This window comes from Papio anubis, chromosome 18 (genome assembly GCF_008728515.1).
Source record: "Papio anubis isolate 15944 chromosome 18, Panubis1.0, whole genome shotgun sequence".
Lineage (NCBI taxonomy): Eukaryota > Metazoa > Chordata > Mammalia > Primates > Cercopithecidae > Papio > Papio anubis.
Genome location: NC_044993.1, coordinates 30,707,255 through 30,718,555, shown reverse-complemented (window position 1 = coordinate 30,718,555; position 11,301 = coordinate 30,707,255). Strand labels below are relative to the sequence as shown.

At 36.0% G+C, this 11,301-nt stretch overlaps 1 pseudogene across 1 annotated transcript; it reads left to right on the top strand.

Annotated features, from left to right (window-relative positions):
* Positions 1-1,486: 1,486 nt before the first annotated feature.
* Positions 1,487-6,591, top strand: LOC110742043 (annotated as a pseudogene). Its single transcript, XR_002519268.2, has one exon. The product of XR_002519268.2 is annotated as a 40S ribosomal protein S27-like pseudogene (transcript).
* Positions 6,592-11,301: the final 4,710 nt, after the last annotated feature.

Here is an 11,301-nt window from a genome sequence, read left to right as displayed (position 1 = left end):
TTATGGCAATATCTTACATTCTTGATTACTGAATTTTTAATAAGTCTTTAAATCAGGTAATATTCATCCTTCAATTTTGGTCTTCTTTTTCAAAGTTCATTTGGATATTCTAGGTACTGTGCTTTTCCATATGAGTTGTTAGAATCAGTTTGCCAATTTCTACAAAAAAAAAGCCTACATGGAGTTTGATTGTGATTTAATTGAATTTATAGAGCAGTTTGGGGAAAATTGACAGTTTTACAATATTATGTGTTCTGATTCATGAACATGATACATCTTTTCATTTATTTAGGATTTTTTTCCATTTGTGTTAACGCTGTTTTTTAGTTTTGTGTGTTCATGTCTTGCATATATTTTATCCCATTTATTCCTAGTAATTTCATACTTTTAGTGCTATTGTAAGTGACATTTTAAAAAATTTCAACTTCTAATTTTTCTTTTTCTGGAAAGTTGGAATATAATTTATTTTTGTGTGTTAATTTTGCATCCTGCAACTTTTTTAAATTCATGTATTAGTTCTAGTTGCATTATTGTACATTCCATTGTGTTTTGTGTTTTTTACATAGACAATCATGTCATCTGCGAATACTGACATTTTTACTTCTTTTTTTCCAAAACGAAATGCCCTTTAGTTATTTTTCTTCCCTTATTGCTCTGGCCAGAGTCTCCAGTACAATGTTGAATGTAACTGGTGAGAATGGACTTCCTTGCTTTGTTTCTGTTCTCAGGGAAAACATTCTGTCTTTTATCAATACCTTTGATGTTAGTTGTTTGTGTTATGTAACTGCCTCTATTGAGTTGAGGAAGTTTTCTTCTACTTGTAGTTTGCTGAGTTTTTATCAGGAATAATGTTGGATTTTGTCAAATGTACTCTCTGTATCTACTGAGAGGATAATATAGTTTGTTTTCAATGTTAGAACAAGCTACATGAAGGTGATTTACATTAATTTTTGAATGCTGAACCAACTGTGCATTCCTGAGATACACTCAAGTTGATCATGATGTATTATCATTATTGTAAAATGTTGAAATCATTTTGCTAAAAAATTTTCTTGGACTTTTTATATCCATGATCCTAAGAGTTATTAATCTGTAGTTTTCTTTTCTTACAACATCTTTGATTTTTTGTACCAGAATAATTTTTGTGTCATGAGTGGGTTGGAAACTATTTCTTCAGGTTTCAAATTTCTCCAAGAGTTTGTGTAGAATACTATTTATTTGTTAAATGTTTGGCAGACTTCAACAGTGAAGTTATCTGGGCTTGGAATTTTGTTTTTTGAAAAGCTTTTAACTCTAAAAACAATTTCACTTTTCTCACTCCTGAGACTGGTAATATTGATCATTTGTTCTCTCTCTCTCTCTCTCTCTCTCTCTCTCTCTCTCTCTCTCTCGTGTGTGTGTGTGTGTATCTCAAAAGTCTGGCTAGAGGTTTATCAATATTTTTGGAAAATAAAAAGAACCAGATTTTGGTTTCATTGTTTTTCTCTTATTTTTTTGTTTTATATTTTCATTTTCTTCCACCTTCATCTTCATTATTTCTTCTCCTACCTTTGAGTTTAATTTGCTGTTCTAATTTCTCAAAATTGATGCTGAGATAGTTCATTTGAGGCATCCGTCTTCTGCTCCTCCTGCTCTTTGTTTTTGATATAGGTCTTCAGTGCTCTAAATTTTGTCCCAATTACTGCTTTGGAAGCATTCCTCAAAGTTTGATATGTTGTGTTTCTGTTGTCATTCAATTAAAACAATTTATAATTTTTGTTAGTTTCTTCTTTGACATGGGTTATTTATGAGGATGTTATTTTATTTCTACATATTTTTAGATTTTTCCAGAGATATTTCTGTTGTTGATTTTATTTTAATTTCATTGTGTTCAGAGAACATATTTTATCTGACCTGAGTTCTTTCACATTTATTGAGACTTATATTATGACCCAGAGTATAACCTGTCTTTGTAAATGTTTCATATGTACTTGAAAAGAACGTTCATTTTGCTGTCGTTGGGAAGAGTGTCCTAAAAATGTCAATTAGGTTCAGTCATTTGTTTATAACTTTCAAGTCTTCCATCCTTACTGATATTCTGTCTACTTTTTCTATCAATTATAGCTGGTTATATTTGTGGTTTTCTACTTCTACTTGCAGTCCTATCTCTTTTTTTTTGCTTCATATATTGTTAACCTATGTTATCAGGTACATAAATGTTTAGGATTTTAAAAATCTTTTGCTTGGCACATAATGGACAAAACTTTTGCATGTATCTTAGCAAGATACATGGAAAGTTATGTGCAAAATGTAACAAAATGTAATAGCGTAATCTACTTGGATATGTCTTCATTTCATATACTCCATAATGCACTTCTTTTTGTTCTACAAGGCAATATGGAGATGTGATCATTCCTCTTCCTACAAGTATTAGCCTGACTAATATTAAACTTAGGTTCTGTTTCTGGTATTATGTGTCTATGACTTTCTAGGTGTCCAACATTTAAATTCAATGCTCAATCATCAAAATCAAAGATGTTTTATATAATAAATTTCAAGGGTATTTTATATGGCAATTAAACACTACCCATGTAGTTTCAACAGTATACAGACTCCACTGAAGAGATGACAACGTCGGTAGTGATGACCAAGTTTCCGCATGTGTAGGCAATGTCAATTATGCACTGATGGCTATCTAAATGACACTTAAGTTTAAGACATATAGCTTGATGTTTAAATGTGAAAAAAATTTTTTTAAGTCTATGAAATATGGTTCATGCCAGGTAGGAATATTGTTTTCTATATAGTGATGGATGAATCAGCCAAGTTACTGTCTCTATAGAGCTTACATTGTAGTGTGTATAGGACAATATGAAATAAGCTCAAAATAAATGAGACAATTCTTACCCATGGTATATACTAAGAAGTAACGAAAGAGCAAAGCAGTTGGAGGTCAAAGGGGTAGGGTGAAGGTGCTATTAATTGGACTCTCAGTGAAGGCCTTTCTGAGGATGTCATGAGTGAGATGAATGTCACTGAGACCTGAATAGGGAGAGGGAGCCATGGGGAATGACATTGGGGAAGAGCATTTGAAGCAGAGGGAGCAACAAGTAGAAGGGCTCTTGATCAGGCATGAGCTTGGTGCTGGAGAAACATAAAAGAAAATCAGCATGGCTGGAGTTCAGTGAGTTAGAATGGTAGCAGGTGAAGGTGGAGAAGCAGGTTGTGAGGCTGTTTTTGCTTTAGTTTCTCTAAAGTTGAACTAGAAGATTAAGTATTCTTTTAGAAAAACACATTAGACACATTGCTGCACATGGGTGTGTTTCATTTCAACCCTGTGTGGGGACTAAAAGCAGAAGGAAATAAGCCGCGCCTCCCAGGGTGCTTAGCATCTGTACTACATGCAATTTAGCACTTGGATATATGTCTCCATGTGTTACTTGCAAATTGTATAATCTGTTTTAGCCTTGTCACTCTGAAGGGAAAGGGCCATGTTATATTGGTTCAATTAGTACGATATGGCTTCTCAAGGGGTAGTTATGGCTGGGGGAAGGCAGGGGGTAGAAGAGGGTTGATGCAAAATCAGCATGTTTCCCGGCAATTATATTAACTGGTTAGCACTTAAAAGGACTATAATTGGAACATCTTTCTGGAGGGCAATCTTGAAATACGTATCAACCAATCTAAGTTTTTTTAATGCTTTTATGTTGAAAAGTTTATGAAAGAAATGATCAGGGCAAAGATGCTTCAACAGGGATGTTCATTGAACTGCTTTTTTTGTAATAGCAAAAAAGTTGTCAGCAATGTAATGCTGGAAAACAGTTACTATAAAATATTATTTAGCATTAAATTTGTGATGTAGATTTATACTTTTTGGCATAAATGATGTCTAAAATATTTTAAATGTAAAATATGGGCAGACGTAGAGTATAATTCCACCTTTGAGAAACAGTAAGTTTCTGTATGTGAGAAAAGAAAAAGAAAAAATATCTGTCCATCTACAAATATCAAAACAGCAGTTATTTCTTTGCATTGGGGTTATACATAGGCTTCCTTTTATCTTTACAGATGTTTATATTGTCTGAGCATTTTACAATGAATATACATTTTGTACATATATTAGAGAAAAAGCCTATTTCTGTGTTGAAAAATAACAACGAGGCAAGCTGCTTGTTGAGCAAGAGTTAAGTTAAAGGGTACAACAGTTTATGAGGTAATGTCAAGAACACACTTGGGGCACACTCAGAAGAAAGTGGTTCTGGCATTACACTTGACACGTAATAGATAACAAATGGTGAGTGGTTGTTATGGGTTGAATTGTGTCCCCCACAAAATCCGTTATGTTGAAGTCCCAACCCATAGTATCTCAGAATGTAACCACAGTTGGAAATAGCAGATGCTGAGTGCACATCGCGTGCGGCTTGCTAGCAGTGTTGACTGAGAGTCTAGAAGGGCTGGACTTGCGAAAGGATGACTTTGGCAAGGGATTTACTACCTCTATCCTTGGAAGAGGAAAAGAAAAATCTTAAAAAGAAATGGCTAGTGCGAAGTCCACATTCTTACTATATGCATGTAAAATGTCCAGGTTGCTACAAGATTAGCACGGTTTTCAACCATGCTCAGAGAGTGGTTCTTGGAGTAGGTTGTTTAACAGTGTTGTGCCAGCCTACAGGAGGAAAGGCCAGCCTCACAGAAGGCTATTCATTTAGGAGAAAGCAACACTAATGATCCACACAGCTTCCTGAATTTGTGTTATCTCACAGAAAAGCTTATCATAAGTTCCATAATTCGAATTAATCTACCAAGATAATGTAATTACATTTCGTTTTATAAGGTGTACAACAGTGGTCTCCTATTTTGATGTCAGATTTTCAATGAAGTTTTGGTTATGGGCAAAAAAAAAAAAAATCATCTTTACAGAGGCAGTTAACTTAAAATGAGACAGGTCGGGTGGGTCCTGCTTCTAGTACGGATGTGTACAAAAGGAGGAAAGTCCATGTGAGGACACAGTGAGAAGGCAGCCGTCTGCAAGCCAAGGAGAGAGGCTTCAGGAGAATCCAAACCTACTGACACTTGGATCTTGGACTCGTAGCCTTCGCAACTGTGAGACAGTGAATTTCTGTTGTTTAAGCCACCCAGTTTGTGGTATTCTGTATGGCAGCTTTAACAAACTCACACAGTGGTCAAAAAATGATGGCTGCTATTATTAAGAAGAGTTATTCAGCACTAGGCACTGCACTGAGGACTTTACATGCAGTATCTTATTTCTTCATCACATAATCTTACGAATTAGATTCTATGATTCATGCATGTTTTGCAAAAAAAAGTAACTGAGACCTAAGGGTCTTAAATAATTCATCACATAGCTAGCAATGTGGCATAGCTTGGTTTTAAATGTCGGTTGTCTGATGCTGTAACTTCTGCCCTTAGACGCTGCACTAATATTAGTACGACTTTGTGATGGTGCACAAAGTTAGGATCCAAGAAAGTTAACATGGCAACACCAATAAAACGGCACATTATTTCACTCTAGGTAATAAATGTATACAGTATTTTTATCTTTTTTGTTGAATTGAAAAACCCTTCCTCTTTATTACAAGGTAAAGATTTCATGATATTTTGTTTGGTTTTGAACCACTAGGGGTATAATCCCATATAACTCAGTGGAAAGAGTAGTTGAGTACTAGAACTGGGACCAGGTCTCTTGGAAACTAAACAGAGGCAAAGAACAAATAAAGGAAGCAGCCATTTGGAATTTGAAACCCTTAAATATTCAGTACTCCATGACAGTTTGCTTTTCTCTTAACTTGGGGATGCTGTGTCATAAACTCTTCAAGTCAATCTTCCGAGGAAGGTCTTACGATCAGTGAAGAAACTTAGGTTCTGAGAGATGAAGCAACTTTTCTGAACTCACAGTTCCAGTCAGTGTTCTTTATCTCCAAAGTCAGACTGGCAGTGCAGACATACGTCTTCTTGCTCCCTGGCCATGCTTGAAGAGGACGGCCATGCTTACCCAGGGAATTAACCCTTTCTCTGTTACCATTAATTTATACTTACTTCATGTTCACTCTTTAGAATATTCTGTATTTGACTGTATAGAGGAAAGTCTGAGTCCCTAACCCCTCAAAACTTTGAACTGCAGATAATTGAAACTTGGAAAGTTTACTTTCCAGAAATAACTTACTGGAGACTAAGTTGGAGAAAATAGGAAATCCCTCTTGTAATTCAAGATCTTAATAACACCAATATTTAATCATTTAGTGAATGCTTGCAATGTGCCAGGAACCATGAAATGCAGTTTCCCATTAAACATGAGGCAGGTATTTCTCCAGCTTCTGAGAGGGTTGGCTGCTAACGTCTCCGAGCTGAGCCTCTCTCTAGGAATTTCCTTTAATCAAATGGGTGTCCCTTATCCAATGACTAGTTGATTAGGGTACAAAAGAAACAGTATAGCTCTAGAGGAGCCATGCAGAGATCCCCCTAGAGTTGGCTGGGGCTTCTCTATGGGTTATCTTCTCCTTCTGTCCGATCCTTGTTCCTCTAACTGCTTTCTAATAACACCTCCTGCACTTGAATCTCCATGTTAAAGTCTCGTTCCTAGTGAACCTGATATAAATCAGAAGCCAAATAAAATTTCATCCATCCATCCATCCATCCCTCCCTCCCTCCCTCCCTCCCTTGACTTATTTACCAGATACTATTAAACGCCTGTGATTTGCCAGGCAATATTCAAGGTCTTGAGGGTATAGTGGAATTCCTGCAATTCCTGAAAGCAAGATCTCTATTCTCACAGAGTTCCTTACTGTTTCTACATTTAAAGTGCTTTAGGCTAGTAGCACCATATCATTATTAAATGTTCTATAGTTATCTTTTAATTAAGTGATAAAAAAAATTACCCTAGTCAATATAAATCCTGATTTGGCTTACATCATCTTCCACCCTGAATTACTAAATAGGATCTTCCCAGGTGTTTCCTAACTAAAATCACTTCATCTCAGTCTGCCCTGACTTTTCTCTTCTTCAAAAGCACGTCTGATAAGTTAAAGTGTTCTCCTTAGCTACCTGATAGGATGCAGTTTTCATAGTGTGGCAAGCAGGCTCTTTATAAACTGGTTCCATTCAGTTTTTTCAGCTTAAACTCTGATTACGGGACTACTATAACCCAATTTCTTTCCATTAGACCCCACTGATACCTCTTTTCCTTCTCTGTATAGAATAATTGCTATGATCATGTTATTTTCTGTTCTTGAGACTTTCTACATTATTTTCTTTCTGAAAGGCCACTCTGTCTCCCAGGTCATCTGCAGTGCCTCCATCAATATTTCTACTTACTAATCTTCTGGTTTGAATATCACCTTTTAAGTTTTTATTGTTAACTATCCTCCAAATATCAATTGAACACGGTAGGACCATTTCTTTCTCTTCCATTCTCTGATGATATTTTGTGTAGCCATCCTTTGTACATGTTACCAATTTTCATTGCAGCTACTACTTGTTTGTGTCTTTCTCCCTTAATCAGCTGTTACATTCTTGAGTGCAATGACTATGTCTTGTTATTTTTTTTTAATTTTTATTTTTTCCATTTGGAGTCTTGCTGTCTCACCCAGGCTAGAGTGCAGTGGTGCCATCTCAGCTCACTGCAACCTCTGCCTCCCAGGTTTAAGCAATTATCTTGCCTCAGTAGCTGGGATTATAGGCACGTTCCACCACGCCTGGCTTATTTTTGTATTCTTAGTAGAGATGGGGTTTCACCATGTTAGCCAGACTGGTCTTGAGTTCTTGACCTCGTGATCCACCCGCCTTGGCCTCCCAAAGTGCTGAGATTACAGGTGTGAGCCACTGTGCCCGGCATTAATTTTTATATCTGTAGGACTTTACAATGTGTATACAGCAAAAACTGGATATACTGCAGTTGAATGCATTTCTCATTCATCCAATTCACTACTGGAGATACAAAATTAGCATTTCATTCCACTGGATTTCCTTTAAACAATGAAAGTAATATTTTCATATTAGTTCCTCTAGGGTAAATTTCAACTGAGGAGAAATGGATACACGTTGGTGTTAGCTCTTTTCCTTTATTTAAATGATCTATTTCTTTGTTTTGGCTGCTATTTACCATTGTCTTGTTGCAGTGACTTAGTTCATAATGCAAATCTCTTCAGTCAATAGATACGCTTGAAATAGTTAGCTTGTGGTATGCTGTTTGAATAATTTTTCATCATTCAACCTTCCATCTGCATACCAAGTACTGTGGAACGGATGTGGGGGCTTCTGTTGGGAGAGGGGAATGACAGGAGAAGAAAAATTATAATGAAATAAGGAAAAGAAAAATCTGGAAATGTTTTCCAGTTGGGCAGTGGCAATCATGGGTACCATAAGGAGTAACAGTTTAATTTTTAAGGATGGTTATTTTCCCTGAAGACCTGCAGATATGCAATAGGTACTGACTGGTATGTAAAAGTAGAAATGTCATTAGCTTTATCCCTTCACTCCTCCACTTCTACTTCCTCTTTCAGTCATAATTAGGCACCTTGTGGATCATTAAATCTGTTGCGATCCCTGTCTCCCCACATTGCATCTGCCTCTCCATATTCTCCCCTACATCATGCCCCTGAAATGCTCCTGTTTAGTCTCCTCTTCCATCAACCTTCCAAGACTCCCCCACCAAATCAGAGCCATTTGTTTTTTTCTTTTGTAATCTCATGTTAGTTTGTCTGTCCCAATATTTTTATTCAGGTAACAACATTTAATTATTTGTTCATATGCCTGTCTCTCCTTTACAATCACTGGCTCCAAAGAGAGGATGTCTCACCTTGGCATTCTTAGCAGTTCCACAGTGAATGGAATAAAACGGTTGCTGATATATATGGACTGAATAAATGATTAAATGATTCAGAAGAAATACTTATTGAGGGTTTTTTTTTTTTTTACATATTACCTAACACAAGTCTTCTAAAATGTCCAACCATTTCAACGATAATTAGCCTCATTGAAGAATATTATGAAAAGATTAGTACATGGAAAAAACACATGATAATTAGAAATACAATATATGTTTTTCTGTTTGTTTCTTTTCTGCCTAGAAATAAAAGTGTTTTTATAATTTAAGCCAGAAAACTTTATTTTTGGGTGTAAGAGGATATCATTAGATGTGGCATAAACCTTTTCATATGTTGAACATTTCGGAGACTAGAGCTTGTATGTAACTTAAAATGTCAGTGATGGAAACCTTATAGAATCTAACTCTTCACAGAAACAAATGGTCCAAGTGTGCACAGTAGTCAGAATATGAGGATTGCATCAGATAGTATGTATTATGTGAGATATATATATATATATATAAAATAAATATTTTGTGTATATTTAATGAGTTTTGTGATTGGTCATTATTGTCCCACCATGTCCATTACTTTCTTTAAAAACACTGGGCAATGGCTAGTTTAACCTTGTGTATACCTGCTCATTCTAAAATCTTCCTCTGTATATTTTTCAGTTTATGAGTTTGCTAGTTTGATGAGGAAAGAACGTGTTGGTCAAACTTTTAAATAATCTACTTTTCGGTATTATGAGTTTTTATTTTGAGGAGGAAAGAACATGATGGTCAAACTTTTAAATAATCTCCCCCCTGAACCATTTGCGAAATACAAAATGTATGTCAGTGGCCCATATCAGCTATAAATGTTGAATGATATGGGTAAATTAGCTTTCCCTTAAACACACGTTCTGTACTCACCAATTGTACTATTTACAATTCAGTTTCCAGACTAGCTTCTTCTAAAGTGGAAAACCATTTCTGTCTAATATCTTTCATTGATTTAAAAAACAGAACTTTCTGAGTATTTTAAATGGTGGCTTTGAAGAGTAGGGTCTGGTTATTGAAACAGAAATCCCCTAGAACTCACCAGAACATAGGGCACTGAAACTGGAAGAAATGTAATTCTGATGTATGGTTGTACTTGAGGCAAGCTGAACTCAAGAGGTGCTTAGGGAATTGAAAACCAAAATGTTCTGTCTTTAGTAGTCAGTTAGGGTTAATGGAAGGAAAAGTGTCAGAGTCCCAGCTAAGGCAGCTGGTCCCTAAGGTCTGCTGTAGGTTACAATGTCATCTGCTCTGGTCTCTTAGGAGGTATGCAATTGACAAGGTGATAAGAAACAAAGTGGAGAGAGAAACAAGCTGTAGACTAAGAAACAGCACCAACAAGCTGATTTGGCTCACACACAATACTCTATCTTGAAAATATCATGAATACTACCACCGGCGTGTGTGTGTATGTGTGTGAGTGAGAGAGTGAGATTATGTATTTACAATTTTGTTTTCCCAATAGACAGTTAATTCTTAGAGGGTCAACTTCTGAATCTTTAGTAACAAGGACAATGGGACACACATCCCCCTATTCCCCAGCACCTCCCAAACATGCAAATATATAGGAAAAGAATGAGTTTCTTGCCTTTAATCCTAGATTGATTTGACAGGTACTCAACTTATTATTGCAGAAGAAATGCAAGGAGGGAGGAAGGAAGGAAACTTTATTCTGAATCTTGACTTTTCCATTAATCTTGACTTAATCTTGCCTTTTTGTTGGGAAAGTCAATTCTTGTATCTGAGATTCTTCATCTGCAAAATGGTTAGGCAAGGCAGATCTGTTTCATAAACGTTTTCCAGAATTAATATTTTATCGTTCCATTGAAATCCATAAGTATGAAAAGAAATAAAATTATAAAATGAATTTGCTGGGGAAGTACTTTATCCAATCCAATGTTGAGGAAGTAAATGGTACCAATATCTGCTGCCACTTTCAAACTTACTTAATATCAGCCTCTAGTGAAACACAGGGGCTGCCCTGCAGCTCATGTCACTGGACTGTCAGAGGGGCGTGAAACTGAGGAGGACCATTCAGAGAAAGTTACTTCTTCAGTTTCAAAGAAAACTCAAATGATGTCCAGCCTAGGTACCTTCCTTTTCAACAATGCCAGCACTTTTTAGGGGATAACAAACTTCTTATGGAGGGCTTTCAGAATCACAGAGAATAGTCATGTGACACACGGCAAATTTTTAAGAGCAGGGTCTGGTTTTAATATTTCTGAAAAAATGTGTAGAGTTTGTATAAGCTGTAGGAACTGTACAGAAGCTGAGAATATTGATGATGATGATGATTATTATTATAGATGTTCATTATTATAATTACTTCATCTTTTAAAAATTATACTTTATGTTCTACGGTACATGTGCACAACGTACAGGTTTGTTATATATGTGTACATGTGCCATGTTGGTGTGCTGCACCCATCAACTCGTCATTTACATCAGGTATAACTCCC